The following is a 22,069-nucleotide window of genomic DNA, read 5'->3' on the forward strand; positions in this document are numbered from 1 at the left end:
TAACTAACTGGCCCTAAAGTGGAGTAAAGTGAACTGGTTTCATAGTGCGAGTTGGCAAAAAAAGAGCACATGTCCTATCCCAGTGACTTTTCTAGTCCTGTGGTACACCTCTAGGTGGTGCAGGTGAGTTTCCACAGAAGAGAAGCCCCCTTATGCACTCTCTAGTTTTCAGATGTTTTCAAACAAGAAGGAAAGCAACTCAGGAAAAAGTTGCTGGCAAAGTACGGGTACACGCTGACCCTCTCTTGGAGTGGGGCTGGAAACATCCATGGTAACTCATCTTCCAAATGGCTAGCAGAATCTGTGAGTGTGGTGACCCTCGGCACCTGTGAAGAGCACGGCCGTTGTTTGAAACTGGATATTGCTTACGTCGCATTGACATACTGATTGCCTGGTTGGATATCGGCTTTAATATTTAATTCTGCACAAGGTAAGTTAGTTTTTTTAAAATGTAAGACATTTGCTTTGAGAAAGTTATGGCAGTGTTGTGGCATAACAGTGAAAGAGCAGTTAAAATATGTTATTTAATTTTTATGTATTTGTCTGAGAAAATACTACATTGGAGATTATGTTAGTGTTAAAAGTGACATACCGCTTTTCTCTTTGTTTCCCCCCCTCTCCACATTCATTTTAAATGAGCATGTGCAATTCTCACATGAAGCATTTGGGGAAAGTAGGAAGTTTTCTCGTGTTTCTTTGCAACAAGAATGGAAGTGTTATCAGACAAATTAGGGCATTTTCCCAGGACAGATTTGCAATGGTGTGCAAACAGCTATTTAAATATTTTTGGCATCTCGGGATAAACTAGTTGTGTGGTGAAATTGTAGTTTACCATTTGGGTTATGCAGAACACTGCTAGAAAACCTACTGTTTACAATACCTTATACGCTGCCTAGAACAAAGAATATTATTTCAAGGCAATTCAGCACCCACTGGGATGAGGTTGATTGAATGTGGGGAATTACATACCTGTAAATACAAGTTTTAGAGCATGCATGGTTTTGTTTCCAGCGGAAAGTGTCCTCAAACTTGCTAGGCAAGAGCCACGAGAGTATTATAGATAAGAGAGAACAATCACATTCTACTAGACTTTTGAATGTTACGTTTACCCTATCTAGTGGACAGTGGAGAGGTCCAAAGGAATACTCCTGAGTTCAAGCAGAATGCTGTTTTACAGTTGTGGAGACAGGGACTTTTACAGTGCATTCCTATGCACAGTTACCATAGTCTAAACCCAATGGTCTCAGACTGGAGTAACTTCACAAAGTCAATAAGTGAAACTATAGCAGTTACCTGTGAAACTGTGAAGGATTATAGATTGGAGGAGGGGAGAAATTCATACACTGGTCTGAGCTTCTTGGAGAAAGGACAAGTCATAGAGGGTAGATTAGGCAGAGAGAACTAGATTAAGTAGACAGTAATCAATTGAACCCAAATTTGGTTTGACCTGTGCAAGAATAGTGAAAACCAGCAACCTGTCCAAGCATAATTTGGCCACCAGTGGTCACTGCAAGACTCTGCCAATGAAATCTGTGAGCGGATGAGGAAAGAAAAGAACAATTTGTTTGTGTTTTAAGTTATAAGGACATCCTGTTTATGAGAATCAAACTGTGATGGAATATGAGATACCTGGGGTAGAGCAGAGCACAGGCTTTGCATTCTTCAAGTCCTGGAATCAGTTCCTGGATCTATGCCCTGACAATATAAATGATACTTCTTTCCTCCATTCCTACCTAAGAATACAACCGGTTTTCAGTATGTGTGGGGACAGCATGATTCCACATGTTGCAGAGTCGGCTAGAAATGTTGAAAGGATCATAGTCTTACAACCTATAAAATAAGGGTCAAGCATGATGGTTAGCAATGTAAGCTGGACTAGGGCCTGGAAGCCCCTGGTTCAAATCCCCTGCATGGAAGCTCATTGGGTGACTTTTGGCCAGTCACTCTCTATCAGCCTAACTTACCCGATAGAGTTGTTGTGAGAATACAATGGATAAGGGGAGTGTGATATTGTAAGCCACTTCAGCTCGCCATTGGATAAAAGAGTACGGAATGAACAATTTCCCTCACCATTCTTTCAACCCTTCTACTGCAGTCAACCAATGCAATCAAGACCACAAGGAGACAGAAGGGGCAATCCCAAGAAGGTTATAAGCTCAACTACCCCTGTACCGGGGAGGGCGAGGTATAAATATAATAAATACATACATACATATTTACTACGGACAGTCCCTATTTTCTGGTCCCTGTCCCAGATAAAGAACTGTTGTCATTTCTGTCTTTTAGGGAAGCCACATTAAAAGTCTGTGAGCGTTAGTCACCTTGTTAAGGTTTGGAAATTCTGAAACACTTCATTTACGAACACCACCAAGGAGAAAATAATTATTAAAAGTTAGTGTTTATAATTATTCCCCCAGGGACACATTTTTTACAGCTCTGAATATGCAGGCAAAAACACTAAGCAAAAGAGATAAACTACCTCTGGCGGCAGTCTTTTTGGCTTCAAAATTACATTCCCTATGCCAAAGTCTGACCTTCTTTAAATTGCTGCAACTGTGAAGATACACCCACTTTCTCTTCCAATGAAATCGATGAGTCTAATGGCACAATCCTTTAGCCAACACAGAAGAGGGCCCCAACCATGTTGGTTCAATAGTCTGTACCAGAAATACAACATGAACAATTGTCCTCTATTCGTCAAACTGTGAAAGCTGCTGTGTAAGTGCAATCATGAGGCACAGGGGTGGGGTAGTGGTGGTGGTGAAACAGTAGAGATAGGGAGAGCCTCTGTTTTATTTTCTGATATAAAGGATTTATATCCCACATAAATACTTAAACACTTAAGGTTTATAAGGTGGCATACAGATGTCTAAAAACAGAATAAATCACAATAAAATAATCAACCACCACCATCTACAGTGGCTTGCAACACATAACCAACCACAACCAACAAAGGAATATAAACCAGTCACTCAAGGGATTCATTTGGCTTATAAAGCTGCCGAGGCTAGGCATTAGGCCAGCAGCTAAGGGGAAGGAGTTCCATAAATGAGGTACCCCTGTAGAAAAGACCTCTTGCTTGTGGCCACCCATCTCATCTCTGAGGAAGGGGAACACTCTGCAGATGATCTTCACTAGCAGGCTGACTCATATAAAAGGAACAGGTCCTTTAGTGCCAAAATGCCTAGGGTTGCCAGGTGCCTCTTTGCCACTGTTTTTTGGGGCGGAGCCTGAGGAGGGTTGGGTTTGGGGAGGGACTTCAATGCCATAGAGTCCGATTGCCAAAGCAGCCATTTTCTCCAGGCGATCTGACCTCTGTCGGCTGGAGATCAGTTGTAATAGCAGGAGATCTCCAGCTAGTACCTGGAGGTTGGCAACCCTAATGGGGCTTGAAAGGCGATAACCAGTACTTTGACCTGTGTTTGGAAGTGAATAAGTGGCCAGTGAAGATCTTTCAGTGCCAGTGTGATATATTCTCAATGGCTTGGATAGCCAGCACTCTTACCGATGCATTTTGTACTAATTCAAGCTTACAAGCATTCTTCAAAAGTAACCCCAAGAAGAGCAAAGAGCATATTGCAATAGTCCAATGTGGATGTAATTAGAACATACATAACTATAGCCAGGTCATGCCTCTCAAGAAAAGCTGGTGTACCCACCAAAGTTGAGAAAAAGCACTACGTCTCAGGAAAGACCTGCATCTCCATAGATCAAACGCTGCCCTCCGGCTATTCCTCCTTCAGGAAGAATGCAGCTTCATTTAGAACAGGATGATTTCTTGATCTCTGATTATTGTTAACCTACCACACCTCAGCCTACCTAGCCGTAATGGTCCATCCTAAGCCAAGTCGCCCTGTTCTAGGCTCATTGGCTTCAGTTGACTTAAAAGGGAGCACTTTGCTTAGGATGGCACTGTAAGTCACTTGGGCCCGGTTAAGGCTTTTTCGGGAAGGCCTCCTCTGATATTATCCCTTCCTATTTTCTTTACTACTCCTTGGCCCTAACCAAATAATCTTCTTATGCTAGATGTTATAAAGCATGATGGGCAAGCCATAATATGCATAATATGGCAAGCAACTTGCCCAGATCCTCGTCACACCTGAAACTCATCTAGGCGAGAGTGACTAGACAGCACTCTATGTGGCCTTCCGAGGCAGGATAATTGAGGTCCTTGAGTTAGATTGGAATCATAAAAGTCTTTTCTACTTTTCAAAAGGGGTAGTTCTACAATCTGAGGGCTACTTGAAATGTTACAATGAACTGCAAAGAAAATTGTGTACTTCTATCTTGTGAGATTACTATAGATGTAGGATTCCCCCTTGTAACTCATGGTGGTTCCTCCACTTGTACAGGATATTTTGTGTATCACCTCTAAGAATAATTATTTAAAACTGCTTTGTAAGACAACTAAATAATACTGTTACTTTGTAATACCTGTATGAAATGTCCTCTTGCTACAGATCTGGACCAGATGGAATGAATTTTAATATTTTAATTGCAGTCTTTTATCTTCAGTTCTTGAAACGCTTATCCCAAAGTGGTGCCATTGATACCAGTGGCATAGTTCCAGAGGAAATTTCTAGGTTTAAATATCCCCATTCCTGTTTCTTTCAACAATTTAAGCAAATCTCCTATGGAAAACAGCTGGCACCAAAACCACCTTCATCCATCATCTGTACAAAACTGCTCACGCAAGCCTGTACAACTTGTGATCACCAAAACTGAATGCAATCCACCAGCCACATGCAGTAGGTCACCAGAGTCTTGATAAGTATCCAGTTTTTGCTGTCATTTGGGAGTACAAAAACACTAGGGTTGTCAAACCAGAGTTCTGCTACCTGTCCATGCTGGGCAGCAGCATGTATTTGACATAGTATTTGACATGCAGATAGTATTTGACATGTAGAGGTATTTTCCGTTTGACTGCCATGATAGTGGACACATAAAAGTAAATAATAATTATTTCTGTCTTGAGGAAATGCTTTGTGTATCAACAATTGCATGCTCTCGTAGGGTGCTGGGACATGTTTAACATTCACGTAGGGTAATTCACCACCACCGGTCTGTCCTAAAATACACCCAAGAAATCCCCTGTGGCTCCACATTGCTGAGAATATAGTGGGAAAGACTAGCTCAGCTGTTCTATACAGGGACTTCTGAGAAGAGTCTAAAGAGCTCAGAGTTCACCAGATAGCCACTGATATTCAACGCGATTTGATTCCTGATATGCAACTACATAACAGTATTTAATAGCTAACACAGATTGGCTTTTTATTGTATAGTGTTTGACAAACAATATGCATTTTTTTATGTTTTTTGTAGTATCTGGCAGCATTTGACAGCCAACATGTAAATCAGTAGCTTATGATGTTTTATATCTTCAGCCTACCAATACCAAAACAATAAAAGGATGACAACAAATCTAAGGCATTAACATTTTAATATTGGGTTAAAAGTTCACATTCAAAGTTCACATTTTAATTTTGTTTCATAAATTATCGTTTACACATTGACTGGCAAAATTTCTAGTGAACTAATTGTATTACTGCTGCGGACCATATCCTTGTAGGGATCCCAGGCATCACCTGGAGGGACAGTTGTGGGTGGGGCCATGGGGATGCCACAGCAATTGTGAGTGGCGCTACATTATTTCGAGTAAAAGGGTAGCTCTAGGAATGACCAGAAACTCTATGGTAAAACTCTATGGTGAAATCATAGAATTTCCAGCAATTCATGGATACTACAGACATGATAGCATCACTTTGTCACTTTTGCTAAGAACTACCTCGTAGGGGCGTGAACCAATTTTTATTCGGTATTTTTTGGGTTCAGGTTTATTAGACCTGGAAATTTTCAAAAAAGCTGAAAAAGCCGAATACTTAATTCAGCTTTCCCCGGATGTTTAGAAAAATTCAGGTTAATAACCCCAAACCCGAAAAATACAGCGCTGAGCTGAAGGCTGGGCTCGCTCTGAGCCCAGTCTTCAGTTCTGTGTCCCACCGCAGTGAAACTCCATGTGGAATTCAGCTGCAGTAGCGAAGGACCAGCCAGCCCTGTCTCCAGTCTGCTTTGCTCAGCAGCAGATCTCCAGCTGGAGATCTGCCACCATGGCAAAGCATACTGTAGGTAAGTAAGGGAAGGGGGAAGCTAAAAATGGGGAGGGGAGAGGCTAAAAAATGCTGGGAAGGCCATAGTGGCTCGAATAATGCTGAATAAATTCGGCATTATTTGGGGTGCAACTCATTTGGCCCCCAATTATTGCCACCATTTTTTGATTGTAAAAATAAGGTATTTTTCAGGGTTTTTTTTTTAATTGGCGTATTGATATGCACACCCATACTTTCTCACACCACTGCCCATAGCAGCAGTGAGCAATAGCACCAGCAGGCAGGGGGTCCTTGTCAGCCTTATAACATTCACTGATAAATAGCTGCAAGACCTCATGAAATAGAAGAAGATGGCAGGTAGTACAGCAATTGTGGCTATTCAGATCTAATTCACTTCTAAAGTGCTCTCCAGAGGTGCTGCATTTCACCACCTAGTATTAGGTTATAGTCATCAAAATGGTCCTATGCACTTCATGATCCTGGTATTGCAATCCTAAGTAAGGCTGAGTCAAATTGACTTGGTGGTGGAAAGTGTCATCAAGTTGCAGCTGATTTATGGTGACCCTGCAGGGTTTTCAAGGCAAGAGATTAATACAGGTGGTTTGCCTATGCCCTCCTTTGCTTAGCAGCCCTGGACTCCCATGGTGGTCTCCCAACCAAGTGCTAACTAGGGCCGACCCTGCTTAGCTTCTGAGATCTGATGAGGCTAGTCTGGACCATCCAGGTCAGAGCTGAATGGACCTAGAAGCAAGTAACTGGGTTTAGGAGCTAGGATTATACTGTTAAGTGTGGTAGCAAATTATAATATGGACATTCAACAGTACTAAATACAATATTATCACTACCGTAAAAATTGTGAGCTACACAGGCATTAAATTAAAATAATCTTAGGTACTCATGATGTCTTTTTAATAAACAGAAGTCATGTGTGCATAATAGCAAAATTTTGTAGCGGCGCTCACTTCTCAGTCAAATAGAAATTCCCAGTTTGTTTTTCTTATTGTTAGAATTAAGAATGCAGGATCATACAACTATAACATTTGGGGTACACTTTGAGAAAGAAAAAAATTAAGGAAGCCAAGATTCAGGTCTGCCTACTGTTGAGTCTATTGGAAGAGACAGTACTTTCCTTTAAAAAGCCAACACTAGCCCCCTTCGGCATAAATTCTAGGATGTCTAATCTTTTATACATGTCCAGTGTCCCAACCACTCTCACTGATTCAATATTTTTGCATGGTTGCTGGTTTTGATTTATGATTCTTTCTTGGAATAATCTTGTTTATATGCATAATTTCAGTTTCCCTGTCTCTGTAGATGATCTAGTAATGATATACAGCTTTATCTTTTCTCTAAGATGTCTTGAAATTATTAGATTGTTTAACATCCACAACATTTTTAGATGAGTTCCTGTTATCCACTGATGCCCACTTGTATAACTCAATATCCAGAATATATCAGTAATTATTAACGATAGCATTATTATTCCATGTACTTTGCCCTGGACTGCATGGGAGAAAGTTTCAGACATATTTTCATAATTTGTCCAATGTAGATCATTAGATCTGTCTATACCTATTATCACAATTAGTAATTTGGTCAAATAGTTCCAAGATATCCCAGGTATGAGTTGGAATGTTACGAAAAGCAAAACTAAAAACATAGCATTTCATTATTCACAGCACAAGACTTATTGTTAACAGTTATGTTAGCAACACACACACACATTTAGACTGTTTTTTGTTTGTAATACCTTAAGAACATAAGAAAGGCCCTGTTGGACCAGACCAAGGCCCATCAAGCCCAGCAGTCGGTTCACACAGTGGCCAACCAAGTGCCTCTAGAAAGCCACAAACAAGATGAGTGCAGCAGCACCATCCTGCCTGTGTTCCACCACACCTTATCTGTACCCACATCTCATTGAACACATGAAGCTGCCTTCTACTGATCAGACCCTTGGTCCATCAAAGTCAGTATTGTCTACTCAGACTGGCAGCGGCTCTCCAGGGTCTCAGGCAAAGGTCTTTCACATCACCTCCTTGCCTAGTCCCTTGAACTGGAAATGCCGGGGATTGAACCTGGGACCTTCTGCATGCCAAGCAGATGCTCTACAAACTGAGCCACAGCCCCTCCCATTGGTGCACATATCACTCACATTAAAGGTAAAGGTCCCCTGTGCAAGCACCGGGTCATTCCTGACCCATGGGGTGATGTCACATCCCAACGTTTACTAGGCAGACTTTGTTTACGGGGTGGTTTGCCAGTGCCTTCCCCAGTCATCTTCCCTTTACCCCCAGCAAGCTGGGGACTCATTTTACCGACCATGGAAGGGTGGAAGGCTGAGTCAACCTTGAGCCGGCTACCTGAAACCAACTTCCGTTGGGATCTAACTCAGGTGGTGGGCAGAGCTTGGACTGCAGTACTGCAGCTTACCACTCTGCGCCACAGGGCTCCTATCACTCACATTAATCCGATGTAAACCCCATTCACAAAATGTTGATACACCATTTCAGCTCGCACACAACACTCATTCTTACCCCATCACTACTGTAATAATGCTGCTTCCTGTCCTCAGCAAACTGTCCTTCTGTAACCCCTCTGAGCTTCCAGTTTTACTCCTTAGCAATAGTTCATGAATGTTTCGCAGCACCAGAATAGCTCTGCCAGTGGAACTGGGGAAGCAAGGCTTTTCATTTCAGTACCGTGAATCCAGAGTGCTTGCATTCAATAGCTTGGAAGTGTTTTAAACACTTCAGCTTGTGTTCACCTCAGTGTTTGTTTTTTCAGTTATAGAGTGTGTGATAAATGCAAAAAAAAAAAAACCCTGACATTCCATGGCTCAGCATGGAAGACAGTACATACGCTATTTCATTCGCTTTTAATTTCCTTTAATTTTTGTTACTCATATATACCTCTTATATCGCCTTTGGATTATGGAATGCCAAAAACTCTGTATTGCCTATTATACTGTATTAGCCCGTTCTTGAAGGGGGGTAGATAGGTAACAGCTGGGAGTGGCACAGCTGTGCCACCTCTACAGAGGTTTCCCGGCCAAAAAATAAATGTGTAAAATACATTAAAAACAACAACACTATGAAACTCCTCCATGGAGTAACCTGGGACTATGCCAGCTATTTTGCAACACTGCAGCATAGAGGGGTGTTCCCAGTCTGAAAAAAATTTGGAAGCTTACTGATGCCAGCTCTGCTTCTTTGAACAACCCCATGATGTTGGCATGGGCACCCACTTCTGGGTTTTTGCTGCCCACGCAGCAGTGCCAGTGTGTGTTCAACTTTATCTCAGTGCAAAGTGGCATGGATGCCAACCCAGGGTTACGCCTGCTCCTATGGTGCTTTGCCTACCCCCACCCCATTCAGGATTGCACAGTATGTAATGAGCACGGGTGTTCAGAGAGTTGAGCTGTGGTAGCATCAGTACACTGATGACATCTGTCTCTTTCTCTTTTCCATCTGATTTTAGGGAGGATGTAGAGGTCTTGAACCAGGGGGTCAGTGAAAGAGTGGATGAAGGTTTTAGGAAACTGCTACTTAATCCATACAAGATGGAGATCCTTTTGATTGAGAATGTGTCTGATATGGGAATAAGTGTTCCACCTGTGTCAGATAGGGTTTCACTTCCCCTCAGACTCACCAGTTGTGCATGTTCTTTTATCTACTCTTATACCTGAATATTCAGGTGGTGGTGGTGGTGGTCAGGAAAATTTTTTTCCAGCTTGGGCAGATTTACCGCTTGTACTCTTTCTCAGAAAAAAACGACCTAGCTGCAGCAATTCATGCATTGGTTTCATCCAGATTAGATCATTATTAAGTATGCTCGGTGGGGCTGTTTTTGAAGTGACTGGAATCTACAGCTGGTTCAGAAGGTAGCATCAGGAAGTGGAAGTAGATGTGAAAGTCATATAATGCAATTGCATATTATGCGATTCTTTGTCAGTTTTATTGGCTGCCAGGTACTTTCCAGGCCCAAGACAAACTGATGGCTTTCCCCTTTAGTATGGGACCACAGTTCTTAAGGGATTGTGTATGAACCTACTCCCATTATCTTTGGTGGCTTTTCTCCCATGTGCCCTGAGATTTTACTGGTGGCCAAAAGAAACAGGGCCTTCTCAGCTCTGTTTCTATGCAAGCTTTCCCCTGGAATGTTCATCTAGTTCTTTCTTGGATGATACTCCAGTCTACATTCAAACCAAAGCTCTTTGAGTGACCTTTTGGACACCATATTAAGTTTGTATTGGTTAATTACATTTCTGGTTTTTTAAGTCTATTTGGATTATTATTTCTGGTAATATTGATGGTATATTCTGCTGATGTTTATTTTTTGCATTTTAAGTTGTTATAGTTTAATAATGTACTGTTTGTTAGATGCCTAGTATATTGTTTCAGTTGAAAGGCAGGGTATAAATATTTTAATAAATAAAATGGTATGATAATATGAAAGAAGTAACTTTCATGGGAGTTATCTCTATCCCAAACTTTCTAAGAACTATCTGATTCCCAGTACCTGACAACTTTGTTTTACTGAAGAAGGCAGAAACTGTTTTTTAACTAAACTATATTATGTTGATTTCTTTTCGTTACTCACTTATTTAGAAATGTTTGCAACTGACTGCATAATCCTAAGGATACAGAGTGTCATTGGCTATACTTTTTACCATATATACCCGTGTATAAGCCGACCCGTGTATAAGTCGAGGGTCGGCTTATAACTCCTCTCCCCCCCCCCGCAGGCTTACCTTTTCCAGGTGCGCAGGCAGGCGCCGCCGCCCCCCCCCCCCCCCGCAGCCCAGGAGGCCCCACAGGCCGCTCCTAGGCCGCTCCAGGCCCGGCGAAGGCGGCGGCAGGCGCTCCTGGCCAAGGTGAGCCGGGTGCGCCCGGTGGAGGCGCGGCCTTCCCTCGGCCACAGGAGGCCCTTCCAGGGCGCTCCTGGCCAGGGGGAGCCGGGTGCGCCCGGCGGTGGCGGAGGCGCGGCCTTCCCTTGGCCACAGGAGGCCCCTCCAGGGCACTCCTGGCCGGGGGGAGCCGGGTGCGCCCGGCGGCGGTGGAGGCGCGGCCTTCCCTCGGCCAAAGGAGGCCCTTCCAGGGCGCTCCTGGCTGGGGGGAGCCGGGTGCGCCCGGCGGTGATGGCGGCGGCGGTGGTAAGTTCCCCCCTCCCTCCTCCCTCCCTCCTCTACCGTATTGACCCGCGTATAAGCTGAGGCCGGCTTTTTCGGCCCTTTTTTTGGGCTGAAAAACTCGACTTATACGCGAGTATATACGGTAGTTGTTGTTGTTTTGCTTGACACACACATGCAGGCAAATCCACTATTTTACTACAAAATGATGTCTACCATGTTTTAATTCATTCATAGTTGCGATGCTGATAAGTACCCTAAAAACATATCCAAATAGTGTTCTATAGCAATGAATAGTTTCTGCACCCTTTTAAATTAAGAAATTATTAATGCATTAATTTTTCTATTTTTATACTGCTTCCACAATATATAATTTAATGCCGATGTTTTTCCCTGTGATTGTTATTTTTCTTGGAGGCTTAAAAAGACATCTGTTTTGATGAAAAGCAGTTTATTAGAGGTCACTGGTTCTTTATGTGTTGATCATCATGCAATGTCTGATCTTTATCTCATTCATTCAGGAACAAATTTAGATACTGGGAATCTCAACACTTGGAAATAAATCAGCTGTGAACTAGGTAACACAGATGAACCAATGAAAAGCACCATGTCACAGTGACCAAGCTATATTATCATTGCTTTAGAATCATAAAGGTTGGGCTCTGGAGATCCTCCACCCATACAGAATAGGAATGCCAATCAGTTCACACTATACTGGGGTGAATCCTACCATCCCACTGAGCAAGTATGAAGCTTTTCTTTAGCCTAAGGAGCCTTCCTCCAATTTAACTCACTCTTCTTTTGGAATAAGAGTCATTTAAATTGGAGGAAGTCTCCTTATGCTAGAGAAAGGCTCCTTGGAGAATGGTTGAATCCACTCTACTTACTTTATATAAATTTACAAAAAGATATAACAAAAAATTAAACGGAAAACACCAAAATTCATACATCTACAGCTGCACAAAACTTCCCCTGTCTTAACCAACTTATATATAATCCTTCCTGTTATTATTATCAGATTATGCTGCCCCAGCTTTCCAGACAAAGCATTCCATCAAATTCAATACTTTCTTTTTATGGATTCCATAGGAAAATTCTTGTTCCAAATATCCATAAATAGGATCCATGCACATTCTTTTTTATAGTCTTGCTTCAACATTGCAATTTTGTCCATAATCATTATGAACCATATTTTCAGCAACCAAATGCCTGAGCCTGGTAGAGTGCACTGCTTCCAGTTCTTAGCTATTAACATTTAGCCACAGCTAAAAGATGCATTATTAAATACCAGAGATTCTTAGGTAATTGTATTATAGCCCAAAAGACACAGAAATAGCATAAGAGAGATTTTTTCCTAGTAATTCCTCTTATCCCTTTTTGCGTGCTGTTCCAAAAGGCATTTATAATTTTGTAATTCCACCACATGTGGAGATAAGTATCAATGTTTTCCCCACATCTCCAGCATTGGCCTGTTGCATTTGGGTCCACTCCACTGTTAACAATACTTGGCATTATTTAACATTGGTCCAAAGTACTTCACATATATTATTTCAGTAATTCTTACAACAACCCTATCAGCTTGAACACATGAAGCTGCCTTATGCTGAATCAGACCCTTGGTCCATCAAAGTCAGTACTGTCTACTCAGACCACCAGCGGCTCTCCAGGGACTCAGGCTGAGATTTTTCACATCACCTACTTGCCTAGTCCCTTTAAATAGAGATGCCGGGGATTGAACCTGGGACCTTCTGCATGCTAAGCAGAGGCTCTACCTCTGAGCCACAGCCCCTCCCCAAATATATGATAGTCCTGTATGATAGTCTACCATATTGTAGGATGGAGGGTGAGATATAGTTGCCTAAGGTAACAGTGAGTTTGTAGCTGAGATAAGATTTAAACCAGGGGCTTCCTGGTAGGCACCTCACACTTGTAGCCACTGAACTACATTACTTTTTAAACCAATGCATATACACGTAGTTAGGTGAAGTTTAATGCACTTTTTAAATTTTACTCTTTTCAAGAGATAAGACAGCTGCACAAAACTGATATGAAGGAATAAGGATAACCTAAACCAGAGTTGCTATTCCCCCCCCCCCCAAAAAAAAAGTTCAACACATTTTAGGCTCTTACAGGAGGATTTTCTTTCTTTGGTTCTCTCAAAGGATTGTAAAGGTTATTCTAGTTACATGCTGTCACTCACTAGAAAGAACTGATAGCCCTTATTCTTCTTTAAAGGAACTGAAGAACGAAAATACTTATCGGCAAAGGTTGAAGAGCCCAAAACACATTGCATGTTTAGGAATAAAATGTATTTAAAGAAAAAACACCCTAATCTTTTGATTAAAATCTTCAAAGCTAACAAAAAGTTCATCTATCGGTAGATCAAAATACAAGCTAAACTCATACAGAACTATTAAAACAGGCAAAAATTAGAGCTAAAACAGAGCAAAACAACCCAGCAGCAGTTAAAAGTAAGTTAAAATCATTCTGAAAGCTCTTAGAAAAAGAACTACCTTAGCTGCATCCATAAATGTTACCAGGTAGGATGCGAGGCAGCATTCTCAGTAATTTTAGCACCTTTATGGAACAGGCTCTGGACTCACCACCTGCCATTTTTAAGGCAGCACTCAAAGAAGTGCCACTGAATATATACAAGCAGTCAATATTTATTGTGTCCAACACGTAAGCATTTAAGGTTTTTAATTTAGCCCCCATGAATTGGTTATTTATCTCCCTTAAAACGAATGTGCTTCATGTATAGGGTTGTCAAATGCCCTGGAGAAAGATGTCCTGTCCCTTTAACAGGGCCCTGATGTGTGGAAATGGGTAGTTGAAACTTTGCATGGCATGGAGGTAAATGACATCACCTGGACAATGGCATCCTATTAAGTCTCTATTAAAGGGACAGTGCATTTTTTTTACAAGCCAGTTGGCTTGGCTAGGAGAACCATTCAAAGAAATCCTGCCTGTTTCAGAATTGCAATAAAAAGTGAAGTCTTTTCTCCTTCCAGTATTGAACATTCATTGACAGCAATTTTCTCCCCCCCCCCCCCCCGCCATCGGCAACATAGGCATTTACATGGGGGGAAGGCAGTATGTATCACCCCCCATCTAGCTGTCATCACATAAGAAATAACTTGGGGTTCCTGTGCACAACTTTCAGACACTGCTGGAAATGAGAGGTCAAAGCATTTTGTGAGATTATAAATGTTTTGTAGAACTATTGGAACTCAGATTACTCAAGGCTAGAGAGAATTATATTGTCTGACTGTTATAATGAGGCAAGTAATAGTTGTGGACACTAGACTGTAATTCCTTGCTAAAAGCCCCTTCCCTCTTTTAAACACATAACTCTATTTATAGAAATGAAGTTTATGCTTTGAGGCGGCAGAAAAATGTTTTGCCTTGGATGCAACAATTCCAGAGCTATTATGAGTTCTCACTGTACACTTGTTTATTCTTGTAAGAAGCAACATTAAAATGGAAGGTCTGATCCTTGTGGGATGTAAGCTTCTTCCATTCACTGCCTTCCACACTCACATAATTAGAACATAATCAGTTCTTTTTTTAACATGGACAGTTTTAAAGGGATTGAGGATACATTCACACGATCCATTTTAAATTGGTTGCCATAGCAAGGTCAGGCACACCTAGGGTTGCCAGCTCCGGGTTGGGAAATACCTGGAGATTTTGGGGGGTGGAGGAAAGTGGGGTTTGGAGAGGGGAGTGACTTCAATGCCATAGAGTCCAATTGCAAGAGTGGCCATTTTCTCCAGGGGAACTGATCTCTATTGGCTGGAGATCAGTTGTAATAGCGGGAGATCTCCAGCTACTACCTGGAGGTTGGCAACCCTAGGTACACCAGAAGACATACTTAGAGGCATTACAGCTAAAGCTCAGGATATCCTAGGGTTGCCAACCTCCAGGTACTACCAAAAACAAAGCAACTCAGGTCAATCTATTTAACATATTAAGTCTTATTTTGCAAACTTCCAGGTACTAGCTGGAGAGATCTCCTGCTATTACAACTGATCTCCAGCTGATAGAGATCAGTTTACCTAGATAAAATGGCTACTTTGGCAATTGGACTCTATGGCATGGAAGTCCCTCCACTCCCCAAACCCTGCCCTCCTCAGGCTTCACCAGTGGTGAAGGGGGACCTGGCAACCCTAGGATATCAAATGGCCCCAGAGCTACTTTGTTTCCCAAGGCGATGTCTCATGAAGGTGCGAATCTTGGCTTTCCAGGATGTGGCAGCTGTGGGAATCGTCTCCAACTGCTAATGTAGATTGCAAAGGATGTTTTGCTGATTGAACTGTTGGGGGGGGGGGGAAATGCAGGAGAAGGCTACGTGGTGCTCTCGCCTCGGCTCCATGGCTTCTCTTTGGATCAGGAGACAACCAGGATCATGGCTTCCCTCTGGCTTGTTTAGGGGCGACCCGGTCTCTTGCCCTGGACAGTCTGGCTTGCATGAAGCAAAGGAACGCTTGCCAAAGTGACGGGCATTGCCGCTTAGGCAGTATAGTGAGTCTCTGGTGTGGTTGCCATGACCAGGGCAAGAGGTCAGGCTGCCCAGAGGTGTACACTAGAGCCAGCAAATTCTGTTTGCCGTTTGCATGCAACCAACCTGCGAGGTCAACCAGGGCTTGCCACTGACTGTAATGAAGAGTCAAAGCTGATCCCAACCTTCTACTCAATGCATGACTTAGAGACAAGTGTTTGCACATGCATATCTGTTGCATCCCCAATATGGTAAGTACGGTACCTAAAACATTATCAGCGTACGCCTGCAAAATAAAATGTGTTGTCAGAAATCGAATCCCAAGAACAAGGCCTAACAACCTCAAAAAAGTGCTCAGGTGTCAGTTTCGGTACCTCTGGGAACACACTGACAACCGATGATGCATGAAATGAATCCCTGCTGTATGATTTAAAAGGAGAAATAACAACATTGAAAATGACATTCAGTTTCCTTAAAAATTATGATTTGCTGTAAAATGACAATGGCTTGTTCAGCCGAGTCTGAAGCCTTCTTCCAGCCTGAAGAGCCGTCTTCAAATTTAAGTGGCTCTTCCTTGGCCTAGGAGTCTCTTAAATTGGAGGAAGCCTTCTTAGACTTGAGGAGGGCTTTGAACTTGGCTGAGTGGAGGTTGAAGATACAGACCCCGGTTGGCTAAAGCATTGCCTACTGTGGTGTTGAATATTTTGTGTGAAACAGTTTTGCTACATATCACATTTTTTGTGTGTTGTGTGTGGAGGGGAGGGAGATCTTCAGATTTTGTTGTGATATTTAACTAAACCTGAGAAGCAGCACAGCTAATTGGCCAAAATGAAAGGGAAAATCATGATCTAATCCCCAATGATGTACTTAACCGGCACTTAGATCAAAACCATGATTTGTTTCAGTTAATTCTTTCCAGGAAATTCATCAGGAGAGGTCAGACCATATATGTACATATTTGATTTGTATGGAAAATCCATATTCATTAAGCAACGAACACAGATCCAAAGGCTTGTATATAATGAATGCTTTTTCAAACATTGTTTTGTTCACAACTTATTTGCTTAAAATATTATTCTACTCCATACAGTACAGAAAATAAAGGCTCAAGACATACATTACCTGAAAGCAGCTTCCCTGTGGATTATGACTTTAAGCTATGATCCACTGGATGAGAATAAGGACATATAGTAAATCTATATGCAACAAAAAGCATTCCAGAAAAGCAATATATGTCACAAGATTAATACTGTTACGGGAATGCTGTTCTTGATCTAATGGAGAAAATAATTCCTGTGACAAAGAATTTCTATCAGAGGCCTTCTTCCTTTCAAAACTGAGTGGACGGGATCTAATTTAGCAGAAAGGAGTTGTTGAACCCAATAGTATAAACCCAACAATATCAGGATAGTAGCATGTGTTCAGCCATCCATGCATGAAATGTGAAGTTTTTCCATGTTTTGCTCCAATCTTATAGCTAGGGTTGCCAACCTCCAGGTACTAGCTGGAGATCTCCTTCTATTACAACTGATCTCCAGCCGATAGAGATCAGTTCACCTGGAGAATATGGCCGCTTTGGCCATTGGACTCTATGGCATTGAAGTCCCTCCCCCCCAACCCCCCCCATCAAGCTTCGCCCAAAAACCTCCCACCGGTGGTGAGGAGGTACCTGGCAACCCTACATATCACCTCTCCTACCCCAGAAAGACCATTCTTGGGGCCAAGAGACCTGCATGGAAGACCAGCCTTGCAGGTCAGGGGCTGGAGTGAGGGAGGGACAAAGGATGATACCACTCACCCCTCTTCTGCAATTATAGCTCTGCTGACTGGAAGATGCAATTTCCCTCATCCGTTCAACCTCCAATCTGCATGGCTATCCCTACAGTCCCAGGAATGATCTTACTGGGGGTCAGAAGGGATACTGGAACAGAGAGGAACACGTGAAATAGCTGTGTCCCTTTCATGCAGATTGTTGGATACAAACCAGTGATACTGAAGTCCATATCCCCCCACAACATATATCAAAAACAGCATTCCCATAATCTCAACACATATTCTGCTTTTCTGGAATACTTTTGTGTTGCACATACATTTGGCCTGTATCCTTATAATCTGCTGGATCACAGCTTGCTCAAATAAATCTCATTAAAATCATAAGATATTTACAAACACATGAGGCTAAAGGTTTGTCTAATATAAAGCTAGAATTCCCAACCCTTTCTATCAGATTATGTCCAAATCTTCATGTCCTATGAACCATGTAGTCATAGGACCTTCCTCACCCAGTATCAACCCCTACAGATGTGTTTCTTTGACAAACACCTTTGTGGAGTTGTTAGCTCAGCTAAGATCTAGAGTTCTTTCAATGGCCACTCCTTCCTAAAACTGTCAGAAAGGCTTCCACATTACTGAGATCCCACAAGTTGTCTGAGTTCTTCAGGAGGCTTTTTAGCACCGACTCCTAATTGTTTTTGAAATGATAGTTCATTCCTCTTGTTAGTTTTTTATGTTTTTAAACTGTATATCACTTTTGATTATCCTTATAACCCACCTTGATTCTGGTTCTGGAGAAAGGTGAGTAAAAAATGCTCAAAAATAAAGATGAGCTGAAGGAACATCGCTTCTAAATTGGCAATGCTGACATTTTGGTTGTATCTGAACTGGACGTGGATTTTTCTGTTGTCATTGTTCATGATCATTTACCAACCTGGATCCATATCTGCAACATGGCCCTCCAGGTCATGTGAGTGGAAACTTTGAGATGGAGTTTGGGGTAAAACAGTTCATATATGAAAAAAGATTAAAGTTCAGCAATTAAAGGATAAAGCTAGTATTTCATTTTAACTCCCAAAATGTAATTTTTCATGCAGCGACAGCTGTAATGTCTTTTCAAGTTTTATAGCTTTCTCACATTTGGCAGAAGGAACAGGAAACCATCTGTAGCAGCCCCAGATCATTGTAAGCCTATTCATTGATAGAAGAAGGAAGCGGGGGGGAGAGATTAAAAGCAATGAAATGCTAAATTTATATGAGAGCTTTGAAGGTGTGCAAAGGAGGATGCTTGTGTTGCCCAGGGCTTTGCTCTTGACAAATAAACAAAGTGGGTTTTTTGTTTTTTGTTTTTTAACTGGGTTAAGTTGAGCACTATAGCCCACAAAATAGGAACTTTTCCTTATTTTGTTTTCCTAGCTTAATACCATTGTGTTGACCTTTCCAGACCCAGAACTCAGTGAGTCTATGACTCAGTTACCAAACACATGACAGAAAATCATAGGGTATCAGTAGGGTTGCCAACTGCCAGGTAGTAGCAGGAGATCTCCTGCTAATACAACTGATCTCCAGCCGTTAGAGATCAGATTACCTGGAGAAAAATGGCTGCTTTGGCAATTGAACTCTGTGGCCTTGAAGTCCCTCCCTTCCCCAAACCCCGCCCTCCTTAGGATCTGCCCCAAAAATCTCCCGCCGGTGGCGAAGAGGGACCTGGCAACCCTGCATATCAGAGTCATACAAGCAGGATAATTGTGACCTCGATGGTGTTGAATTCAAGGCCACCACCTTGGGAAGCAGACCCAAAGCGTAAGGGGACAGGAAACTTACAACAAGGGCCAGAAGGTGTGCCTCAGTCACACAATGAGAATCAGAGGTTCAGAGCCATGGAGGAATACACTCCACCACTAAGTGACTTTGCCTCACTGTCCTGCTGCTCTTCTCAGCATGCTTGCAAAGAGAGGCAGGGGGCATGGCACCTTTACTCTACCCAGTAGGTCTTTCCAAAAGATAGCAAGAAAGGCCAGTTCTAGATGAGTTCTAGAACACTATGCAACCCACCTGAGAGTCCTGGACTAGGAGTTGAAGACCACTGGTATAATCAATGCACAGGAAACCAGTCTAGTGACCACTTTACCTTTCATGCATTGATCTGAACCCCTGCTCAGAGTTTACATGAATTCACAGTGCACATAAACATGTAGGATGTCAGTTTCATGAAGAAGTCCTGTGTGTGTATAGCTTGTGTGTGCATATGCTATGTGTCATATGTAGATTCAGCAGGCTTGTACGAGCAGGTCCCTAGAGGCATGATCCAGCCTCTCCATCCATGAGTTGTTATATATCAATATATGGTCTATGCAACGCTAATATAATTGGTACTCAGCCACTCAAAAGGTGACACATGGTACACAAAATCTAAGTACATTGCAAAATATCTATGCTCATATACAAAAGAAAACCAAATAAACTTTGTGGTACCTGAACAATTAAGTAAAGTGCCAGCTATTTCACCAGCTAATTGGTATAAACTGGCATTATGCCTTTTCCGTAGCAGCTGAGCTTCCACAGAGTTACTTCTCATAATTTCTGCAGTGAAGCAAGGATATCTTGCAAAATGCCTTCATTTAATCCAGCCCGTTATCTTTTTGGATAGCAAATTTACAATTAATAATTAATTAGTATTATGCTGACAATACGTTTGCTATAATGTTCTTCTTGAAAGCAACTGGCTGACCATTGTGTAAGACAGAGCATTGGACAGGAGTCTTTTCCTGTTTTTGAGCAACACAATTCTTATGTGCTATTCTGCCCTGACCTGGATAGCCCAGGCTAGCCTGATCTCATCAGATCTAAGAAGCTAAGCAGGGTCAGCCCTGGTTACTATTTAGATGGGAGACCACCAAGGAATACCTGCCTCCCTATGCAGAGGGAAGGCAATGGCAAACCACCAGTAAGTCTCTTGGCTTGAAAACTCCGGGGTCACCATAAGTCAGCTTTGACTTGATGGAGCTTTACATACACACATTACTGATCCCAAGATTAAAGACAAAGCTGTTATTTTATTCAGAAAACATTGGAATTAGACCATAAATCAGGGGTGGGAAAACCTTTTTCCTCCAGGGGCCATTTGGATATTTATAACACAATTCACAGGCCATACAAAATTATCAACTTAAAAATAGCCAACCAAGCCCCAAGCAGGCAGCTGCCCCAGATGACCACCCCCCCAGCATGGGCAAGCAGGCAGGCATCTAATCAGCGGTGCACTCGCCCACCTGGTGGAACAGGATGGTCTATTGCACCAGCCAGGCGTAGCCATCCAGCCGCACGCTGGAGTTGCTCCTGCTCTGCAATGTCAGGGCCGGATTCTACAGCCGGCTCCTGCTACCTCCACCTGCAGGGATAAAATGAGGACACACTGGCTAAGAACTCCCCCCCCCCCCGTGCGCATTCTGGCCCTGCCCCCTTTAACCCCTTTATTGTCACCACTTCTGCTCCCAGCTCTCTTGTAGTACAGAGGGAATATGTTTCTCCATGTCCCAGGTGGGAAAGAGTTAACACAGTTTCTTGGGCGGTCCTAGCAGCTCCATAGCTAATGACTCTTCTGCAAGGTTGGGGGAAAGGTTCCTTTTCTCGGCAAAACAAACTCGCATCTGCCTTGAATAGAGGCTGTTCCTGTCTGCGGGAGGGGGCGGATCACCAGTCTTAGATCCTTCTGAGCTAGAAATCTGCCAGGAACCACTAAGGGCTAGACCAAAGGATTTTGCGGGCCTTAAACGGCCATCGGGCCTCACATTCCCCACCCCTGCCATAAATGCTGTGAATATCACCGTACCAAACATCACAGTGGTTGATCCCTATGCCAAATACAAGAGTAGCAAAACAGACCACATAGATATAAGGAAGGGGTTTCAACATACTTAAGAAACTCTCCAGGTATGCTGAAGAATACACCTTTGTAAATTAGCCTAAAGGAGGGGGAAGCCTAGTAAGAACTGAATGCTGTGGTTGTATGATATTAGTGTACATGTTAGATTCTGTGAGCTACCTTGAGCAGGTCTCTGGAAATACAGCCTCACAAGGTAACCTCACTCCCCCCCCCAGCTGATCATCCTCCCCAGTTTATGTCAATTTCCTCTCCTTCCCTCCCCATCATAGCCCCCACAGCTCCACTCCTTTTCCCAGTTCCTTCCCAGCCACCTGTTCCATCCCCCCATCTGTCCCTTTCTCTCCCATCCTTCTTTCCCCCTTGCAGCCTTTTGTTTTTCCTTTTTTCTTGACTTCTTCCAGCTTTCATTTCCCTATTTTTGTTCCATTTTTCTTTCCCTCCTCCCACCCATCCCTATTTCCTTCTTGCTTTGTCTTGCCTTGCCTCCCTGCCCACTCCTTCTTTCCCCAATTCACCTCCAGCATTGAAGTGAAGCTGCAGAAGCCATTTTTGATTAACAGAGTTGGCTATGCAGTCCAAAATGGGAAATCTTATGGGATCTCGGCATTTTAAAACTGTTTCAATTAACCCCCTTTATTGTTTTACAATTTAAGATTTTTCTGCAAACCTGGAAG

General features: G+C 42.6%; 1 protein-coding gene across 1 annotated transcript in view; it reads left to right on the forward strand.

Annotated features, from left to right (window-relative positions):
• Positions 1–349: 349 nt before the first annotated feature.
• Positions 350–22,069, forward strand: part of EDAR (ectodysplasin A receptor) — an 87,906-nt gene continuing 66,186 nt past the window's right edge. Inside the window, exon 1 of the mRNA XM_056862010.1 lies at positions 350–430. The gene's annotated coding sequence lies outside the window, so the exon portion shown is untranslated. The remainder of the gene's footprint in view (positions 431–22,069) is intronic.

Source organism: Euleptes europaea, chromosome 16 (genome assembly GCF_029931775.1).
Source record: "Euleptes europaea isolate rEulEur1 chromosome 16, rEulEur1.hap1, whole genome shotgun sequence".
Lineage (NCBI taxonomy): Eukaryota > Metazoa > Chordata > Lepidosauria > Squamata > Sphaerodactylidae > Euleptes > Euleptes europaea.